Source organism: Macaca nemestrina, chromosome 19 (assembly GCF_043159975.1).
Source record: "Macaca nemestrina isolate mMacNem1 chromosome 19, mMacNem.hap1, whole genome shotgun sequence".
Taxonomy (NCBI): Eukaryota; Metazoa; Chordata; class Mammalia; order Primates; family Cercopithecidae; genus Macaca; species Macaca nemestrina.
In genome coordinates this window covers 24230080-24251365 of record NC_092143.1, presented here as the reverse complement: position 1 = coordinate 24251365, position 21286 = coordinate 24230080, and the positions used below count along the sequence as shown (strand labels likewise).

Genomic DNA, 21286 nt, shown 5'->3' with positions numbered 1-21286 from the left:
GTCTACCTCAAAAGAAAAGCCAGACTCTTCTGCAGTTGGAGAGTTGAGAGGCATGGCGTTCTGTCATCATCTGACTTCTCTCTTGGCAAGAGACATAATTTAGAAGCACAGAAGCGTGTCTAGATTTGAGGAAGTTCAGATTAATCTGGTTTAAAATACTCATTGTCCTGCATAACATAAGCCACCGGTCAGACCAATATTTTTCCATTCAGTCAGTAAGACTCATAGCTGCATGATCGCTGGAAATGGGGCTACAGAAACAGATCATGAAATTCTTAGTGATCCTATTGTTGGACGAAGTGCAGTGTTGACAGACGAGCCCAGATAGCCATCGGAACATGGACTCTGAGGGAAGGACTCACTTCCGGACTTTCTAGTGGTCCTTAGTGAATCCATAGTGAAAGGTTTAGTGGCAGATGCAGCTTCTCTCTCTTTCTCTCTCTCTTTTCTCTCTCTTTCTCTTTTTCTCTCAGTCTCTCTCTCTCTCTCTGTCTCTCAGCCATCCTCTTGTAAACTGGCTCTGTTAACTTCATCTGACACAGTCTGTTCTGCCTTGTCCAGAAAAGTGGGGGCCTAGGGTCAGGACATGCCTGTGCTTTCTGACCCCAAGTCTTCCACCCAAACCATAGGAGCTATATGACAACATTTGATAGAGCCATTGTTAATTGACTCTGTTTTCATTGTTTGTTTGATTTTATAGCTCGACTAGTCTCCAAGGAGTAAACTTTCTAGTCCACCATATGTACTATACAGTTAATTATAACACACTCCCTCTCTTACCCATGGACCCTGAACATAAGGATGTTTCTAGTCTACATATGGTGAACAATGCTGTTCATGCATTCTACCCTCAATGCATTTCCTAGAGCCTTCACACAGTGGACATTAATGACTTCTTTGGGCCCCTTCTGGTTTCACCAGATGAACAAAAATGAAAATAAGCAGCTGTCATACTTTAACTTAAAAAAAAAAAGAAAGAAAGAAATTCATCAAGCCTACTCCAATTTGGAGAAGTATTTGGCTTAGAGAGAGAGGAATCGGCTGTACCATTGATGGCAAAAAGCTCAGTTACTAATGCACCACTTCCTGACATTTAATTTGCACAATTTGTCTCTTATTATCTGGCAACTCTCAGAAGATTTTGGAAGCAGGAAAAAAAGAAGGCAGAAACATAATAAGCATTAAGATTAAAAAGTAAGAACATAGGGGGCACCAAGTTAAGAGTCAGATAATAGTCAGACTGTGGTCTCCAGGCAAATCCACACCTGTTGACAAACCACTCCAAGTAGATAATGGCCATAAAACAGAACCAGATGGAAGGGTAACCAGAAGACAACACACAATAATCCAACAAAAGTCATTTATGTTAGTTGCCCGGCACTTAGACACCAGAGTACTCATTCAAATCTAAACTTAGATGTGATATATCTGCGAATATTACCATACACCTAGATAGGGAAAATTGCATATTTTCCATCAAAAAAAAAAATCAAAATGTTTTATCTGTGCTTCTGCAATTCAAAAATGACTGAAGCTGTGAACTTCAAATTTGGCAAGATTGTAGTCCTCATTAAGGAAGGGAATGGAAGCCAATTTTGAAGAAAAATGGTTTCCTATTTTTGAGTGTAGAAGGTTTAAACAATGAGTGTTGAGCCTGAGATGAGGAACATTTACTCTGCTGTTTTAGCTTCCATTTGGATAAAGATGATTAACTGAAGAATAAAACTAGATGTGTCTCTTTTTGACTTACAAGTGAAAACACCTTTCTTGATTCCTTTTGTTTCTCTTCTGCCTTTCTAAGTCAAAGTTTAATTTGTTAATATGAAGTTAAGACATAAAATTAAAGCACTTCAAAAACCAAATAATTCACATAGTGGCTTTACGTTGGCCAGCTTAGGCCTGGAGTAGTCTATCCCCCTGTGTTTTGGGAGTTAAATGGCTGTGGTGCAATATACAGGATGTGCAAGGGACTAAGAGGATACTGTTATAGGAAATGTAACTTTGGAATTTCCTGATTTGACGGCAAAGATTTCAGTCTTAACACTGTGTCAATATTGGTTTTAAATATATACATGTTTGTTTATTGGCACGCATACACATACACACAGGAATCACATCCATAAAATGCACCCACATCTGTGGTTAAACACAGCAGCTGTTTAACAGCCCAGTATAACATTCTGAAAAAATTGGGACCTGAATTAAGAATCTCACATCCAGTCAAAGCTGCAGTGGGAACTGAGGTCCTATATTAGGAATGCTGTCTTGAGAGCTCTCCAAGCTTCCCCCAGACAGAATTCTTTTGCCAAATTCACAGCATGGTTCCTAAAATTTGGAATCGATAATGAAAGTTCCTGACTTTATTCCTTGCTCTAATAATTGTATTGTAATAAATAATACTTTGAAGGCCAGCTCAAAGTAGAACCGAGGCAATTTAAAGTCTGCTAAATGTGTGCATTTACTCATCTCTGAAATAGCAATGAGCCAAAGAAGCAAAAACAATTCAAAGGTTCTGTTCACATAACCACAAAAGAAAAAGGCCACCCGTAAGCAAGTAGCCAACAGGTGACAGCACAGGAGCCAATGTGCACCTTTGTTAGCATTCCACACCATGGCGCCTCCTTTGGCTGTGCTCCATGTATCCCATAGCCTAAGTAAAAACAATCTTGGAAATGATAGAGGAAATGTGCAGCAATCCGAAATCACACCCATAAATCATCAGGACACACTTGAGCAGGTAATCTTGAAGGTAAGGCCACCCTACCCTCACTGAATGATTTTTGCCATTGACTAGGCTTATTGGAGAGCCTGCCAAGGGGTATACGCATGCACAAAAGCATGTAGCACTTCTGTCACCTAAAATTGCCCAAGTCTCCAGATGTGAAGATAAGACCTTTTTATGACAAAATAAATTTGCAGATTTTTGTCGCTGCTTTTCTCACTGAGGTTTCTTTTTCTCTCTGTTCATGTGCTTTTTCCTTCCTCATTTTTTTTTTCTTATTTTACTTCTTAACATGTGAGTTGAATCAGTGCATCTTACCCACACCCTACTACTGCATTTTTCTTCCAACAGCTGCACGATGAATTCCAATTTCCCTAGCCTGGCGTTCGAGACCCTCTATAATCTGATGTCATCCATTCATTATACATGTATTCATCCATTCACATGTTCATTTATCTTTTCATTAAATTAGTATTCCTTAAGTCCAAAGTATAATGATAGGGATTAGAAATACATGAATAAGATACCCTAACTGCATCAAGGATCTTGGAGTCTAGCATGAAGCACACACAATAACGATTAATTACAATAAGGGGGAGGATAGAGCAGTACGCATGACACCATGGAACGACAGGGAGCATTGTGCCTAACTCTGCGGTAAAAGAGAAGCAATGTGGAGCTAAGATTCAAAGTCCAAGTACGAATTTACCAAAGGATATGCAAAATGAGGCGAGAGGGGCTATAACAAGAAGAGGAAACAATGTGAGTAAAGTCACTGGGTACAAAAGGAAAAAGGGGCAGGTGGGAATAGCTGGCATTTCAATATGGCGGGGCCCATGACAGGTGGAGCAGTGATACCAGATTAATGTACAGGAGAGTAGAAAGATGGGCAGCAGGCAGTCCATATGAGGCCAGGAGAGCTCTTCTAGGAAGTTTACATTGATGGTTTGGTAGACCACTAATTTTAGTTGATTCTAGATCTTGTTAATCTAGAGAAGATTCTAGTTAACTTGTATTTTTGTAAAATCACTCATGTAGAGTCTGCAACATCGAAGATATACCTAAGGGATTCCATCTCCCTCAGTTCCTACCATTCTGCCTTTTCCAAAACTTACTCTAGTTCAATTAATGCAGCAAGTAGGAACTGTTTCTCCAGTCCAGGTATGCAAGAAACAGGCCTGTCTAAATTTTCATACAAGCCCCTTTTCTTAGGGAATCCAGGGTTTCCCTCCCTTTTTCCTAAGTTTCTAAGGTTCTACAGGGTGAGTACCTGAAAACTCTGACAGTTTTTACATTTTGTCTGCTCCCCACTTTTGTAAGGAACCTATTCTGTGCCTTTATGGATCTCCTAAAGCACCAGACTCATAGCAGACAGTGAAACTGATCTCTACTAAACAAAATTATAGCATTACTCTTCCTTCATAAAATCTTGCCCTCCACTGAAGGCTTTGCACTTAGTATTTTTGCAAGGCTTCTGGGCCAACACTTAGGATATTCATCACCTGGGGATCTTGTTAAATTGCAATTCTAATTCAATGGGCCTGAGCTTCAGCATTTATTTTTAGCAAGCCCCCAGCTGATACCAATGCTGCTGGTCCATGGATCACACGTTGAGTGGCAGGGATTTGCATGCTATCATGTTCTATCTCTCCTGAGATAGAGCTTCTGTATTATTTGGGGAATTAAAAAAAATTATTTACTTACAGAATTTCAGAATATTAGCTCTTTGAAAGCAAATAATATGTCTTTCACACTCTTGCATCTCCATGTAAAGGTTAGCTACTCAGTAACTGATAGTTTATTCCAGTTGATTTGCTGACCATGTGCTCCATGCTATTTTTAATCCCTTTACTGGCTCTCAGCTATCCTCAGAATTTAGTGCAAAAACCTTAGATCATGCCAAACATGATCATGCTGAAAACCTGAACCTGTTCCCCCTCAAGCCTGACCTCCTGCTGCACGCCCACGTCCAACCCTGTGTCCCTGCCATCATATGTGGGAGACTCTCTCATTCAATTGGGGTCTCCGGGGTGAGTGTCTGACAACTATGCAAGATATGGCTCATCTAGGACTCTGAGGAGTTACAGGAAGGATGGAAAATACGTCCAATTTCCTTTCTTTGCCCTCAGCTTCTAGTCTGGATAAAGGGTTATCTACAACTGAGACACAGGCACGACCTCTCTAAGCCTCAGAAGCAATGGGAAGCTGAGCCCTGAACCATGAGGAGTGGGTAGGCATTTTCCCCATTCTTGAGGTCTTTTATTCTCTCTTCCCCAATTTGCTTCATCTGTGTGCCCACTGATTTCTGCTTTGGTTATGTTCTTCCAACCTGTGGTCTAATTTCTATTACTTTTCTCCCCGTATGTTTTCATCTTCAATAATTTTGGGTTTTCTCTCAGCATATCCATTTTTGGCCTTTGTTTCTCTTCCTGCATTACTTTCTCTTTTAAGATTTCCGTTCCCATCTCTTGTAAGTGGCTTTCCTTTTGCCTCCTGTGTGCAACTGCCCTTGTGGTAATCTGGCGCGTGGGTTGACAAAGTCCAGCTTCCCTTTGCTGACGGGCCAAGGTGTGTTCTTACAATTTGGGTTTATTCCCCTTGCACCAGCTAGCATTCTATAAAATTGGATTTTGCAATTTCATGGCCTCCCCCATGCACACCATTGAGCATGTCTTTATCTCTTTCTCCATCTTAATTAAAGCCTGTTACACTCACATGCACAAATTAAAATGAATTTTACATACATTCTCTTCATAGTTGCTGGTGATTTGCATGTGAGCCTGGAAGTGAATGCCGTAGCAGAGGACGTTACAACCTGCAGCTGCTACCTGCTCCAGACACCTACATGGAGTTTGCTGACAGGCAGCCCAAGTGGTCTCAAGGCTGGAATCCTGACAAGTACCGCACCTGCTAAGGGAATTGATTCGATCAGAGCTTGTTTAGAGGCAAAGTGACATCAATGAAGATCTCTTCTCTTCTCAGGTTACAGATTGCTCTCCCATAAGCCACCGAAAATCTAAAGACTCATCAGAAACTTAAGGGAAATTCTCACCCAGCTGCTTTCTCTCCTAAATGACTTGTCTACTGTTAGCCTGATGGCTTAGGGCTTGGCATGAGGATTTCATCCAGATGTGGTGGCTTCGGGTCCCAGCACATTCTTCCCTTTAAGTGGTGGCCTGAAACCTGCCATTGGAAGGCATGAGGCAAGAATGTTTCCAAGCTTTTCAGAAGATATTAGCATATTGTTCAAATGTCCTTTTGGGCAGATTTCTGTGTTCCTTATGCATTAGATTAACATGCTAAGAATATGCTTTCTCATGAAGACTGAGGAAGAGCTGACACCTTAGACAGGAATGGCCAGGCTCTGTTAAAGAAAGATGTTTCATGAGGTAGCTCAGCATATTCGCCTGGTTACCAATCACAGGCCCAAATAAATAAGATGGAACCCAAAGGAATTCAGCTATTGTCTGCCAAGCAGTTTGTCAAGGCAGCAAGCTTTATTTTTCAACCACACTGTCCTCAGGTAGAGACCATGATGCACCATTGTCCTGCAAGTGTGAGGAAATGGGGAGACATCTAGGCAAAACTGGGAAGATTGCTAGATTCAAGGGGAAGGACAGTAGGAAGAAATGCCACCATTCCTCTAGAACTTGGGTGCTTGCTGTGGACTGTCACTTTGGAAAGAATCTTGACAATTGTATTAATTTTATAGTAGTTTTCTGACGCATTAAAACTACCTTATAATTCAACACACCACTTGCATATAGAAATTAAAATGTATTGATCCACAACTTTCTTCATATTTCAATTTAAGAGTGATTAAAGGAAGGAGCTGTATTTTTTTCTTTTATATCACTTTCCTGCGAAACGGGGAGAAAACAAACACAGGTGCTTTAAAATTTTCAAGGTGCAAGCTAAATTACACGATGCCCAAGAGTGTGCAGTAGCATTTCTTTGTTTGAGCATGGAATAAAAGACAGATAATTAGGAAATTGGGAGTCTATTAATTTTCCAAATTTACTCATGCAAGAACCACTGAGCTATGGTGATATTTGCTTACCTCGTCATTATGCAAAAATATATTAGCTAATTATTTTGACTAATGCAATTAAGATATGCATATTTAGCATAAACCATACAATAGAAATGTTACAGTCAGCAATTGCTGGGTTGCGCTCATGGGTAGCAGAGAGGCAAAAGTCCCTGCTCAGTCTCCAATGGTAAGCCACAAGATTGCTACAACTCTGCCTGCACTGTTATTATTAGTTTGGTTGCAGTAATTAATTTACTTTACAGCATGACTAGGTGGCACAGCTAGCAGAGATATTAATTTTTGTTATGAGACACCTGAAGATGTCAGCTTTTGAGCAGCAATGTTTGCACCTTTAATTGCCTTAATCAGTGGAAATGCAGTATCTTTTTCAGGGATCCAATTAAGAACACTATTGTTATTTTTCTTTTCTCTCTAACCCTTACTAATGAATACAGCTAGTAAAAGTTAAGGTGATGGCAGTAGCCAAGAGGGGCATCTTCTGTTCTTAACCCAGGGAACCCACTGAGCCTTGAGCTCCTAAAGGAGAGATCAAGGCTTTCGCTGAACCTTGTTGGGCTCCATCATTCCATAAACCCTTGTGACTCAAAGTGTGGCTAGTGGACCAGGCTGGGCCCACCTCCAGACCCTCTGAATCAGAATCTGCATCTTAACAAGATGCCCAGGTGATTAACATGCTGTTGAAAGAGATTTGTCAACTCTCATTGTACCCTGGGTCAGCTAAGGATACCAGAAAAATGAAACAAGGAAGATGCCAGAATGAAAAGGTCAAGAGAGGAAAAGGTTTGGGAAAAGGGTATAATGAATGGGGCCCCTACTTCACAGATTTGCTCAGAGTTGGGCCCCACAAGAGTCTCTTCCTGGGCTCTGGCATGATCTTGTCTAAGGATGTCCGCCAAGATTTCCTAACTGTATACCCCCCACTCATGCCTCAGAGCACATTCTCCACAAACCCCACCAGTTGGTCCTAGATCTCTGGCTGCTCTTTGCTTCTTCCTGCCTTTGTTCTTGCACATGAAGAGTTACATGGGTCATGTTTGTTACAGTCTCTGTGTTACCAAGATTTTCACTTCTCAGAATGTTTCTGTCTAACTGGCCTAGAACTTATCTTCACTGGCTTTTCTCTCTCTGTCCACCCACATTTCATGGCATCTTATCCTACTAGAAAACACTACAGGGATCTTTTATTTCCACTCCTGGCCATAAGCTGAGCCTTCAGGTTACAAACGGGTACACCTGAAATCAAGGCCCTTTCATTTGTATCTCCATTCCATGTTCAGCTCCTGAAATTTTGTGTCTGCAGAGTCAAGCTAGGCTTATCAGCTTCTAAAATTTCTTAGGCCAGCACAACTTAGGAATAGATGAGATGGTCATTAGCAACAGTGAAAGACAGATGCCTTTACCAGTAGAAACAGCAGGACTGGCCAGACACGGTGGCTCACACCTGTAATCCTAGCACTTTGGGAGGCCGAGGTGGGTGGATCACAAGGTCAGGAGATCAAGACCATCCTGGTTAACATGGTGAAATCCTGTCTCTACTAAAAATACAAAAACAAAACTAGCCGGGTGTGGTGGCAGGCGACCATAGTCCCAGCTACTCGGGAGGCTAAGGCTGGAGAATGGCGTGAACGCTGGAGGTGGAGCTTGAAGTGAGCCAAGATTGCACCACTGCACTCCAGCCTGGGCAACAGAGCCAGACTCCGTCTCAAAAAAAAAAAAGAAAGAAACAGCAGGACCAACAAGTGAAACGTAAGCACTCTAACTTAGAGTATAGAAATGATTACCTTAGAAGCTCCTGCAGGGATTGAATTATATCCTCTCAAAAAATTCATGAATTCTTAATCCAAGTACCTCAGAATGTGACTTTATTTGAGATAGGGTCTTTACAGAAGTGATTCAGTTGAAATGAGCTCATTAGGGTGGTCCCTAATCCAATAGGACTGACTGGTGTCCAAAGAAGAGGAAGTTTGAACACAGACAAGTACAAGACAAGGGAGGAAATGACGGGAAACACAGGGAGAAGAGGACAGCCATCTATAAGCCAAGGAGAGAGGCCTGGAGCAGATCCTTCCCTCACAGCCCTCAGAAGGAACCAATCTTGCTGACACCTTCATCTTAGATTTCTGTCCCTCAGAATTGTGAGACCGTGAATGTATAAATTTGTTTAAGCTATCCAATCTATGGCACTTTGTTAAGTCAGCCTGAGAAACTCATATAGCTCCTTAAAAAAAGAAAGACATAAATTTTTGACCATATATTTATCCCCTGATGGCATCTAACATCATAGCAGGTGTCACATAGTAGTTGCTCAATAAATATTCATTGGGTGAGTGAATAGATGAATAAGTGGACGCATGCATGAATGAATGATTTAAAGAACCATTCTCAGGTCTTTAAGACCTGTCTTCTTTATCTGTGCCTGATTCTGTGGAACTTCTCTGATATGTGCCTTTCATTCCAAGGGGAAACGAAAGTTGATTCTCGAGCAAACACCCTGGAGAAAAGCACTGGTAGCCTTGGGCTTCTCTTTCCAGCCACAAGCGGCTTTTAGTTGGTCCTTCAAGGAGTTTCCAATGTCTCAAAGAGCATGAGTCAGCAGGGTGGCACACATATTTGTTTTCACATATTAGTCATATATTTGATAGAGTATATAGCAAATGTATGTGATAACATAAAATATATTTTAAAATTACAGATTTGGACAGCTGTCATGACATTTGAAAGAGTACCTTAAAAATACTGCTACATCCATTTTTAAATGCCATGCCAAATGGCTAAATTTGTCAGCCTTTCCAAATTTTTATATTTGCCTGTTTGTTTTGATTTTTGAAAAGGAACTCACCAGGTAATTTCTGGGCAGCTGGTCAATAGTCATGAAAACCTTGCTTTGTGAAAGCTAAATAAAAAGTGAGTCTAAGATGAACCCTGCCCAACTCCACCCAGCGTGTCCTATTTAACAGCCTACTTTGGGCAAAATGGCCAAGAAACTATCAGGAACTAAGTGGGAGATGTAGCAAACTTGGGGGTGGCAGAGCAACGAGAAAGCACAATTTGGGGTTCAGGAATTGGCCTTTCAAACCCCGTGTGCTTGTAGTGAAGTGTGCACCATGTTGCACGTGCACAATTTGGAGTTCAGGAATTGGCCTTTCAAACCCCGTGTGCTTGTAGTGAAGTGTGCACCATGTTGCACGTGCAACAGGGCTGCTTGGCTCCTGTCAATTTTTGCTGTGAAGGAGTGCAGACCCAGACAAGGAAACCCAAAAGTGAAAACTTTGAAAAAAAGTCCCACATTTTCAATTATAAATTTTTAAGAACACTGCACAAAGCCAAATGAAGCATGTCAAGAGGCCAGATGCAGCCTATCACCTGTCATTTTTCAACCTTTGCACTACTCTATGTTCAAAAATACTACAGGCCAAAGAGAAACCATACTGGTTTCTCCCCACATACCTATTGTAAGGAATTTAGCTTTGGAGCTATCTTAGAGGTGAAACTTCCTTATAAACTTATTACTTACATACACACACACACACACACACACACACACACACACACACACACACACACATTTAATTGATATTATATACATATAAATGTATTTAATCAATAAAATTCCCATAGTAGGAGAAACAAATATTGGCACAGATAATCCGCTGTACTGCGGGATTTTGTTTATTGTTGGTTTTTACCAGCAATTGCAAGATGTGTCTTTTTGATTTTATTCAGATCAAATGAAAGTCTTTAAATTGGTTTGCTTTGTCTGAGCTTCTAAGAGCAGAGAGGGAGGAGTTGAAGTCCACATGTGTGATGGTGGCAGAAGGAAGATTGCCCAGAACTGGAAATTTGCCTCAGATCGCCAAGTGTCAACGGTAGTGTGGCAACGTTAAGTTGTCCTTTGGAATTGAGCTAATCCTTAAACTGAGTGCATATCCAAAACATTAGCTATCTGCTGTCAGGCCTTTATGTGCCACATGCTGAGTTAATTAACACAGAGACGCTTGATACTGGAACCCTCCAGAGGGGAAAACAGAAAGCAGCCCAGGCCTGTGAACAGACAGAGCCCTTGGGGGATGGAAAACACGGGGGTCTGTTCAGTTTTTATTTCTTTCTGCTCTTGTGATACAAGGTCAATGGGTTAGTCAATCCCATTTCTGTTCCATTGTCTGTTGTAATTCCCAGGAAGACACCTTCTATGAATAATGAAGCCTTACTGTATTCCGAAAATTAAACATCAAAACTACCAACATTCCCTCCATGATGGTCAAAGAGAAAAGTTCAATGGAAAACCGACTTGCCCTATAAGACAGCAGCTCTCTCTTTAGAACCCATTACAAAAACAATGAGAGCAGTTTCTGTTCAAAATTTCGTTCTCTTATAAATGTATTTATGTAGATATCTATTTATATAATTCAATGGAAAACACATCCAACGTTTTCTGTTTTTACACTGTGGTGAATGTGTATGCACACACAAAGATTTCTTGTGGTCTTAGGGGCTAGTTAATAGAGAAAACCAGCCTATCATTCATCCACCTCTAGAATGCTGGAGGCAGGGTCTGTCTTGGAGACTCATGCCTAGGAGTCATGGCATAGTGTGGGATGAATCATCTTTGTAGGAAAGGCAAGTGGGGACTAACGGCAAATACTTTAATAATACTATGAAGGCAAAGAAACCTCATCCTGACTAGCTAGTAGCAATGGGAATTGAGAAGAGGGGAATAGAAAGAGGATACTCTAACTGAGAAGAAATAAGACTTAGAAAGCAATGAAATGCAAAGCCAATGTGTTGCTGAGGTTTCAGGCATGGATGCTGAGGATGTCAGTGCTGGGAGAGAGGGAGCAAGAGTGACTGGTGGAAAAGAGACGGTCTCCCATGGTGGTTAGTCAACAGCTATGGAATAAGATAAACAACTCTTGTTAGACATGCGACCCCAGGGAATTCCTTACACTCTTTAAACTGCTGATTCCTTAACTATATATACTAGAAATGATGACAACATCTTCACAGGGTGGTCATAGAAGGATGAAAAGAGAAAAATAACATATAAGAGGCACTGACGGGGGTCGACAAATTTCTTTCCCCTTAATAATCATGTAACCTTGGGAAAGTTAATCAGGGTCTCCAGGCCTCACTTTCCCCTTGTGTGAAATGAAAATGATAGTAACAGTGCCTACCTCATTAGTTTGTGTGGGCATGAAATAAGACAATATACGTAAATCACTCTAAACAGTAGCAACCACTCAGCATGCATTAGCTATTCTGAGGTAGCGTGCTTAACACAGTACCTGGGACAAAGTAAGAGCTCAATGAACAATAGTATGATGGTGCTGACGCTGATAGTGTATGTGGTTTTGACAAATAGGGCTGTAACAGGACATCAGGAAGAAAAACGTCACTCAACCAAGATATGGAAATGAGGAAAGAGTCACAGAACAGCAATGACAAAGTCCCACCCCATCCAGAGTGAGAAGACCAGAGACCTCCCAGCTTGGGAGACACAGGTTGGATGGCCACACTTGTGCCATCATCCTCAGCCTTGGCACTTCTCAAACACAGGCTACAGACTGGGCATTCTAGAAACACATGAAGCACCACAGTGCAATGATGGAGAAGCAGCTCAGACTCCCTGCCACCTGCCCTGCGTGACATCACAGTGCTCACCTTTCCGCAGCCTTTCCTACAACTCACCCCACAACACCCCGTCATTGCTGCTGCCATGATTTTGGCTAATTTTGCATTAGCCATGTGGACTGTCGGATGGTTTCTGCTGTATTTTGTTGCCCTTTCAAATATTTCTTAAATAGAAGATTGTACCATCTGGTGGGCAATCTGCCTGTGTGCTATCTCACCTATCCCAGCGTGGATTCCACTCCTATTAGGGAAGGAGCGAGGGAGAGAGGAGAAGCTGCTTGCTAGCGCGCTGCCTCTGGCCGCCAGCAGCCCACTGTCGTGGGTCTCCTCCCTCTCTCCTTGTGGCCTGGTTCTGCATGCACAGCAGTCAGTTTCTGTTGCTGAGTAGATGTTTCTCCCACTCACTCCACACCCAGGCTATTACTCATGGGGCTGCAGGGAGCAGATGCCTCCATAGATAGACCTCTCCGACCTGTACTGACATTTTACCTACCTAAGCATGGAATGGTGGTGCTGCTGCACTTCCTAAGTAGGAGAGAGTGGCCAGAACTCAGTTAAATCCCACACACCTCTCTACATCTCCACCTTACATCACCCATCTCTACTCCAACATGTCAAAAAATCGATTCAAAGTGCTCAGAATTCTAGTGGTACCTAAAGAGTGAAAACACCCACGGGTATTTTATGGAAAAAAAAGTGTGTGTGTATGTGTGTGAGTGTATTTTATGTACATGTATCCCATACACCTTATAGAACTTAACAGAGGCTTATAGCATATTTAGCTTTTATTCTGCTGCAGGGAAGGGAACACCAATTGTGCCTGGAGAAAATGCAGATTTGATGTTTTGGGTTTAGAAGACGATGCTATTAACAGTCACATCAAGACATGAGAACATTATCTGGCAAACCTTTTTTGGTGGGAACAAAAACAACTTCCTGCTTTTTTCCATCTGGGGGTGAGTAATAGGCTCATGGCAAATCTCAAGTAATTGTCAAGTACGGCAATTGTCAAGTGGTCACGAATGGGAAATCTAGACCCAGGAGGCCCAGGGTTGGACTCAGCCTCTCCCTTCTAGCACATGTGTGACCTTGGGCAAATTACATAACCTCAGTTTTCTCATCTGTAAAATGAGTGTAATAACTAATCGTAACTACCTCAGAGTCGTTTGATTCAAAAATCCTTATAGAGCTGCATATATGCCAGAAACTCTTCTAAGCACCTTACAAATCAGCCAAATAGCTCCCCCTTCTCCTAAATGGAATCCTGGCACAGGCCCAGGGCCCATTCTGCAGAAGAAGAGACAGAAAGAAACTAAGAAAAAGTGAAATCCAGAGAGAGCAAAAGGTCCAAAATAGCACAGAGGGAAAAAAAAAGCAACCCATGGAATTATAATTCATCAATTGGCCAATCATTTAAGTATCTGTGCAGAAGAGGTTCCCCTCAGTGGCAGACACTGTTGGTCCCTGCCTGTGCGCCCTCACCCTTAGCACTTCAGTGCAATCCAGGCTGATTTCTAGCTGCCAACTTTTGGATTCTTTTATCAGGCCTTTTGGTGACACTATAGCCTTTTTGTCTGCCCTTGCAGATGTCTGCAAGACCTAAGGAACCAACAACCCCAGGAGTGTGCTAACCAATGAGAGGCAGGATTTGGTGATTAAATACCAAGGTCACTCTCATTTCACTGACAGGTTAATTTTGAGAAATGTGATTTTCACTGGCTCCCAGAATTCACTGCTCCAGGTATACACAGTGGTACCTGGCTCAATAACACACTATGCATCCTATATTGGCTGCCTTCATTCTATGTCTCGCCCTTTCTACTCTACTACCTTCACTTCCCAAATAAATTACTTGCATGTGGATCCTTGATTCAGTTTAATTCTGTGGGAACTCAGAAAAAGACACCGCTAACCCAATAGGTAACTAATATTAGGCCAGATTGCTCTCAAATGCCAAATGTCAGAAAACCATGGTGCAACGTCTCTGAATGTTTGAAGAGAATAATTTGGGACCCACAAATTCAATTTTCAGCCAAGATGTCATTCACATGTGGCAATAACAGAGAGACATTTCATTCCCAACTAGGGCCTTCAAAGAAACGAAAACATGAGGAATCTGTGATATTTGATGATTTCCAATCCTAACCAGACACCCTTCTCACTGTTCACATTTTTACTAATACTTTCTCATCTGGGAAATTTTTTAAAATCACTTTTCTCATGCTTCATGTTTTCAAACCTTTTGTTCAAAGAATGACCTCCAGATTGGAATTCCTCATTTGAGCAGGTTGTAATGGTAATAAAAATAGGTGACCTATATCAAATGCTCAATAAGAACTAGTCACTATGCTAAGGTGCTTCAAATGCAATATTTCACTTAATTCTCACAATGACTTGATGAAGTAAATAGTAGTAGTATCCCAAAGCAGGAAACAGAGTCACACAGAGATTAATTTCCCGAAGATGAAACAGCCTATAAGTGGCTAAATGAATTCAGACACTGCAGCCTGGCTTCACAATTCCTTCCCTTAATCATTATGTTCACCCATTATGATCCTTTAGGGAATTCTCAAATAAAAGCCCCGGTTTACTCTATTATTCTATCATGGATCATTACAAACGAGGACTGTGTTGGGGACCAGAAGACATTACCAAGTGTTTACCCCCATCTTTCATTTAAGGAGTTCTAATACAATGTAGGGGAAGTTTGTGTTAACCAAAAAGATAATCTTATGCTGGGTTATAAGCTCTTTTCAAGAGGAACCTGAAAATGGCAGCCAGGCAGATGAGTGGCTCTCGTTCTGAACAGTGCTGTCCAATTGAACTTTCTGTGATGATAAAAATGCTCTAAGTCTATGCTGTCCCCACGTACTGTTGAGTGCCTGAAATGTGCCTAGTGAAAACTGCAGACATGAATTTTTAATTTACATAATTTTAATTGATAAAATTTAAATGTAAGTAGCACCATGTGACTGAGGACAAGTAGAGCGCACCACACAGCTCTAGAACCCTGAGGCTCAGGAAGGGCTTCCAAACCCATCACCAGCATCCTCAATTTGCATGGCATCAACTACAGAAACTCTGACAGTAACAAAAGAGTGGGGCAGAAAAGTTGTTCCAACAATCATGAAATAGGAGGTGGACGCTCTCCAAAGTGCTTATGGCTTTTTAGGAAACATACTCACACTCCTGTCTCACTGATTTTTGTGACTTTTCTCCCAAGATGATACTAGTGCTACCAGTAATATCTCTGGAAATGCCCCCAACGCAATGGTTTCCAAGCCACATTCTTCACCCTAGAGCCTGCCACAGTGTTTCAGAGACTCTACAAACATTTCATTTGAACTGCACTTTTAAATATGCTTAACCACTCTTAAACAGTAAACTGAAACATTCAAGTGATGTGAACAAATTTGATACTTCCACCTGTAGCCTGATGCTGTCAGGTTAATTTGTTTTTATGCCAACTTTATAGACCTTCTTCTGTGGTCATCTCCTGGGAAATAGAGAATATTCTAAAGTTACAAAGTAAATGTCATTAAAAAACAAAAACCTTACCATTTCCCTCTACTTACATGTATGAATCAGAATTTTCTCCATACTTTGTAACCAAAACAAATAAACAAAAAAACATAAGTAGAGAGGGAGGAATTGGGTAATGAGGCTCTTATAATGTGGCAACAGCCATCACAATTTCAACTTTTTTGTACAACCAAACATCCTCAGAATTCTCTTTGAGTGCATTTTAAATAAATTAATTTTAAAATTATGCTTGCATAATTTGTAAATTGCAAAACAAATTTGAGGTATTCAAATGTTCCTTTTGCTACTTTGCATACTTATGTGCCAAGTAATGTTTTATTTGTAAAATAAAATATTTCATTGCTTAACGAAAGAATTTGACAACCAATAGGTATAAAGATGGGGCGTCCAGTAAATGCTAAGGGGACCACCTCCCTTCTCTATTGAAGGATTATTTCCATTCACCCCTCTTGAGGTATGTCTGTCCTGGTTGAGGTAGGGTAGAGAAGTGATAATATACTAAATTTCAACCCCACTAGGAGACAGGCCATGTGATACCAATTAGCAACACCTTGTCAGTGATGCTGAATCCAAGCATGGAGGACTTTATTTGACCTTATAAAGAGTCTGACTATGTGTGGCCATTCAGCATCTTCAGGAAGGGTGCATCTTAAATACTAGCAGGCTATTACTAAAAATCAACATCTCCCACCCCAGAGACAGAGTGCCGAAATACCTGTGAGTTGTTGCTAGGAGAAGGACTTTGTCTAATGATGCCTCTCTCTCTCTCATCCTGCTTATTTCTACTTCCTTACCTTTAGAACTAATTTTCCTCTCGGGACCATATACAATTTCAGTGCCTGCCTGAAATTTTTACATCGATGAATAACTGTGACAATTGTTGTTGCATTTTTAAACATACACAAGAAGTGAGGCCAGCAACATTGAGACTGCAGTTGGATTTCAATATTTTAAAGTACTACACGTTCCAACCAGGGTTTCATCTGGTGGATGTCTGTGAAAATCAAGAACTGATTGGAAAATGCCACTAGTAAAGAACTTGAGAGTAAGGATCCAGAAGGATGCAACAGAGACCCCCAGGAGGGAAATACACTTAACTATGGTTCATCTGTGTGAGCGAACCCTCCAACAGGATTATTTCTTCTGCTTATTTGATCCTTGTCCACACTTGCTTATTGTAGGATAATTTCTCTAACCACCTTTTCTCCCACAACGCCCCGAAAAAAAAGAAAAAGGGAAAAAAGCCTGCTTTATTTTACAGCTAATTTGCTGTAAGCACATAGCCCAGCTGCTCACAATGAAGTAAAAGAGGAAATGGGAACAGAGGGAACCTTCTAATGAAGGAGGGTGGGGGAGCGGCAAGGAGATGGAAGAATAGGCTAGGTGCTATTTGTATGATTAAAGGCAAGCAAAAAACACGCGTAAGCAGATTCATCTTGAGCCTAGGAAAAGAGAAAATAAAAGATAAAAATTACTGAAGAGCAAATAATTTGTTCAATATGGTGTTTTAACCGGCCAAAAGAAATCTGTCCCACCTTTCCGTTATATGAAGTTGTTTCAGATGTTGCTCTTGAATGTGTGTTATTACTGGTCCATTGCTTGTAGACAGGAGATAATTCTAAAAGCAGATATTAAAATTTGCAATTCTGTAAGGAAGGAAAGTTCAGAGAGGTGGGTTTGATTGATACAATGGAGAAAGATTTAAATGAAATAATTTAGGGACCATTGGGAAAATGGCATCCTAAATTTCTGTGTTAGCAGACTGCAAGCTTCGTTCTTACAAAATATTTATTTTTAAAAACTAGGAATGATCACATTCTTTATTGCATCCTCCATCCTCTCTTCTTTCTGCCAACTCAGCATTCACACCCTCACCGTTAGCAAGACCTCCCCTGACTCTTCCCCCTGGGACCACATCAGAAGGGAGTATATTTTATACTTGTGTACTTTTTCAAACTGCAGAATATGATATTCATATGGAAATGAATTTTCTGAAATTTTAGCTCTCATTCTTTAATAGTGTAACCCATTATGGGGGGAGGGGAAGGACAGCTTATGAGCCAGAGGAGAAAATAAATAGGTTTAATATTTAGCTTTATATAAATGTACTGAATTGGTCTGTATGATAATAGTGCCAAAATAATTAATTTGAGCCTGGCCCTTCTCATTTGTTACGGAGAACAGATTGCTGTGGTCTAAGGCTTCTGTGAAATCATAAAAGAATCAGCCCATCATCACTTTCAGCTCAGGGCTCCTCTTGTGTCTTCCCCTGGTGAAGGCTGAGGCCTCATTTCCTCTGGCCCAGCTGGGGGTTCCATTTGGCTGGCCTCAAATCCTCATTCTGAGAATTGTTTCAGCACCAAAGGAGCTTCGTGTCCCACCTCACATCCGGTAGCTTTTTTTTTTTTTTTTTTTTTTTTTTTGTGCCTGCTAATCTTCAGAAGAAACTAACATTTGTAGTTGCTACTTGATCACAGTGAAAAAGAATTCCTCATGCCTAGGTTTTAATTCCACTTAGTAACCTGGAATAATGTTTTGAACCTCATGGTTGCTGACAACTCTTGCAGGACACTAGTGGACAGAGCACTCACCTTGGCACAATGAGATAAGAAAAAGTCCCCTGAAATCTGAAAATAAATAATAGAAAACTAACATGGACTCTGTAAAACTAATACAGCTTTGGGCAGCCTACACGCCCAAACAGACACTCTTGCAAATTGGCATACAGGACATCCCTAGATCCAAGTCCAGGAATGAGAAAATAATACAATAATTTTTAAAAAGCCAAAAACAGACTTCTAGATTTGAAAAACTTTGATCTTTCACAATGGAAATTTATTTTTAAAGAACAGTCATTGATGGGGAAGAGAGAAAGACTAAAACTTGTTTTGGAGCTTAATCAAATGTAGATGGGCGGTGGCCAGGGGAAGGATAAGTTATTCTGGTTTTTTTAGTTTGCTGTCTCACTTTCTTGTTTCTTTTCTTTTCTTTTCTTTTGTTGTTGTTGTCGTTGTTTGTTTGTTTTGTTTTTGAAACGGAGTTTCTCTCTGTTGCTCTGACTGGAGTGAAGTGGTGCAATCTCAGTTCACTGCAGCCTCCGACTTCCTGGTTCAAGCGATTCCCTTGCCTCAGCAGCCTGAGTAGCTGGAATTATAGGCACCGGCCACCATACCCAGCTAATTTTTGTGTTTTTAGTAGAGACGAGGTTTCACCATGTTGGTCAGGCTGATCCCAAACTCTTGACCTCAGGTGATCCACCTGACTCGGACTCCAAAGTGCTGAGATTACAGGCGTGAGCCACCGCGCCTGGCTGCTGTCTAATTTTCTCACCCCTCGGGCACCTGAAACTCTCTCGGTGTACTCGCCCAAATGGTAATGGACCCCTTCTATACACATGAGCAGAAGAGCTGGAAAAATGCTACAGTTTAATAAGGAAGGGGACAACAGAGCACTAGATAACTGTGAAAGGAATGAGGAATTGCTCTCTGTAATATCAGGGAGTGATCTCTAGGATAGATTTTATTGAGTGGCAAATGTTAAGTGAAGAAAAGGGCAGTTGGCAACTGTGTATCTAAGTAATGGGAAGAGGAAATGTAGATATAAATAACTATACAGTCATGCATCACTTCATGACTGAGATGTGTTCTGAGAAATGCACCGTTAGGCTATTTCTTCATTGTGTGAACACCATAGAGTACACTTACACAAACCTAGATGGTGTAGATCTTTTTATGTGTGTATATTTTTTCATATGGAAATCCAAATGTACCAGCACAATGGTACTGAATATCAGTTACTTCCCCTAGCAATGCCAATGTCAAGTGCCGTGTATCAAGTTGTTATATGTGTTCCATTATACTCTTATGGGACTACCATCATAGACGCAGTCCATTGTTGACCTCAACGCCATTATTCAGGGCATGAGATTCATAAATGTACATATATGTGTAAATAAATACTATTGTCATCAGAGGTGATTTTGCCTCCCAGGGGATATTTGGCAATGTCTGGAGGCATTTTGAATTATCACCACTAGGGGAAGATACCTTAGTTGTCATACCTTATGCTTGTATCTTGGTTTTGAAGGTTAGACTTTGAAATCATGTAAATATTTTACATAATTACCATGAAAATTAACTTGTAAACAGAAAAATCACAAACAAAATTAAACATATGAATCCACGTTTGACCAGGTAGCATAGCTACATGGAGATCAGTGACATTAAAACACGGACATCGACCATACAGCCTAACAGGAAAAATTCTAAGCCTGAAGAGCTGCAAAATTATCTTAATCTCATTTCAGTCATACTTTTTATGACTGTCTTGGTATTTTGTTCTAAAACTGTTTTGTGTATATTACAGGATAAAACAAATGAGTAATTATTTGGTGTTATTGAAAATCAGGATGTAGGCATAAGAGAAAGAGATACAGACATAATACAGAAGGTAAGTAAAAATACTTCAGTCCTGAATTTGCATGGAAAAAATTCGGTATAAAAATCACAATGTACTAAAAGATGTTTATTTTCTACCTCTGCCAGTGGCCTTTTCAGTGAAAAGGCCTAGAAATTACAGTGAATATAGCACCAATGTGCATGCTTAGACATGCAAATTATGATCTCTAGATCCCATGTTCTGGGAGAAATAGGTGATTTCAGTTCTGAGGAAAAAATATACAAGATAAGGGTGGAACATCCTGTCACAGCAGAAATCAAGGAAGCTATTAAAGCTACTACTGTCATGTTAAAAGGTTCAAAAGCCAACTTGAAGAGGCTCCACTGGCCAACCTTGGCACAATTAGAGCATAAATAATAATTACAACAGATTGAAACATATCAAAAATATTTAATTCCATGAATTTATATTTTGTCGAAATATGAACTTTGCAGAATACTAAAGAACCGAAGTATTATTGCTTTATTTCCTTTGCATAATACTAAAGAAACCAAGTAATTGCTCTGGAAACTAATAAATAGAAAAACGTTGAGCATTCATACTGGTATTCCTATGTAAACAGTACATCTGGGTAGTCAAATAGTTCATGAAGTAAAGTTTCTCTTTGTAGATGTAGTTTAGATAATTATTTATTAACAAAGATACAACTAGAATATTGTTGTCCCTATGAATCAATTATAATTATAGATAATTTAAAAACTTCAGCAGATATTTGAAGGTATTAGAGATATTCTTAATTCCTTAGGTTGATAATGATATTATTGGTTTTTTTCTTTAAAATCCTCTATTTTAGAGTTTCATGCTAAAATGTTTATGGAAGAAATATGTGATGTTAGGGATGTGCTCAGAAATAATCCATTGAGGGGAATGGGTACATACAG

The 21286-nt window shown here is 40.4% G+C and overlaps 1 long non-coding RNA gene across 3 annotated transcripts in view; it reads right to left on the bottom strand.

The window, feature by feature from the left end:
* LOC139360008 (uncharacterized) overlaps window positions 1-21286 on the bottom strand; it is an 84197-nt gene that overhangs the window by 50333 nt on the left and 12578 nt on the right. For 2 of the 3 annotated variants that reach the window (XR_011616865.1, XR_011616867.1), the window contains exon 2: window positions 17483-17593. This is a non-coding gene — a long non-coding RNA (uncharacterized lncRNA). Of the gene's footprint in view, window positions 1-17482; window positions 17594-18538; window positions 18575-21286 lie in introns of all 3 variants that reach the window. The other variant, XR_011616866.1, reaches the window with a different exon arrangement.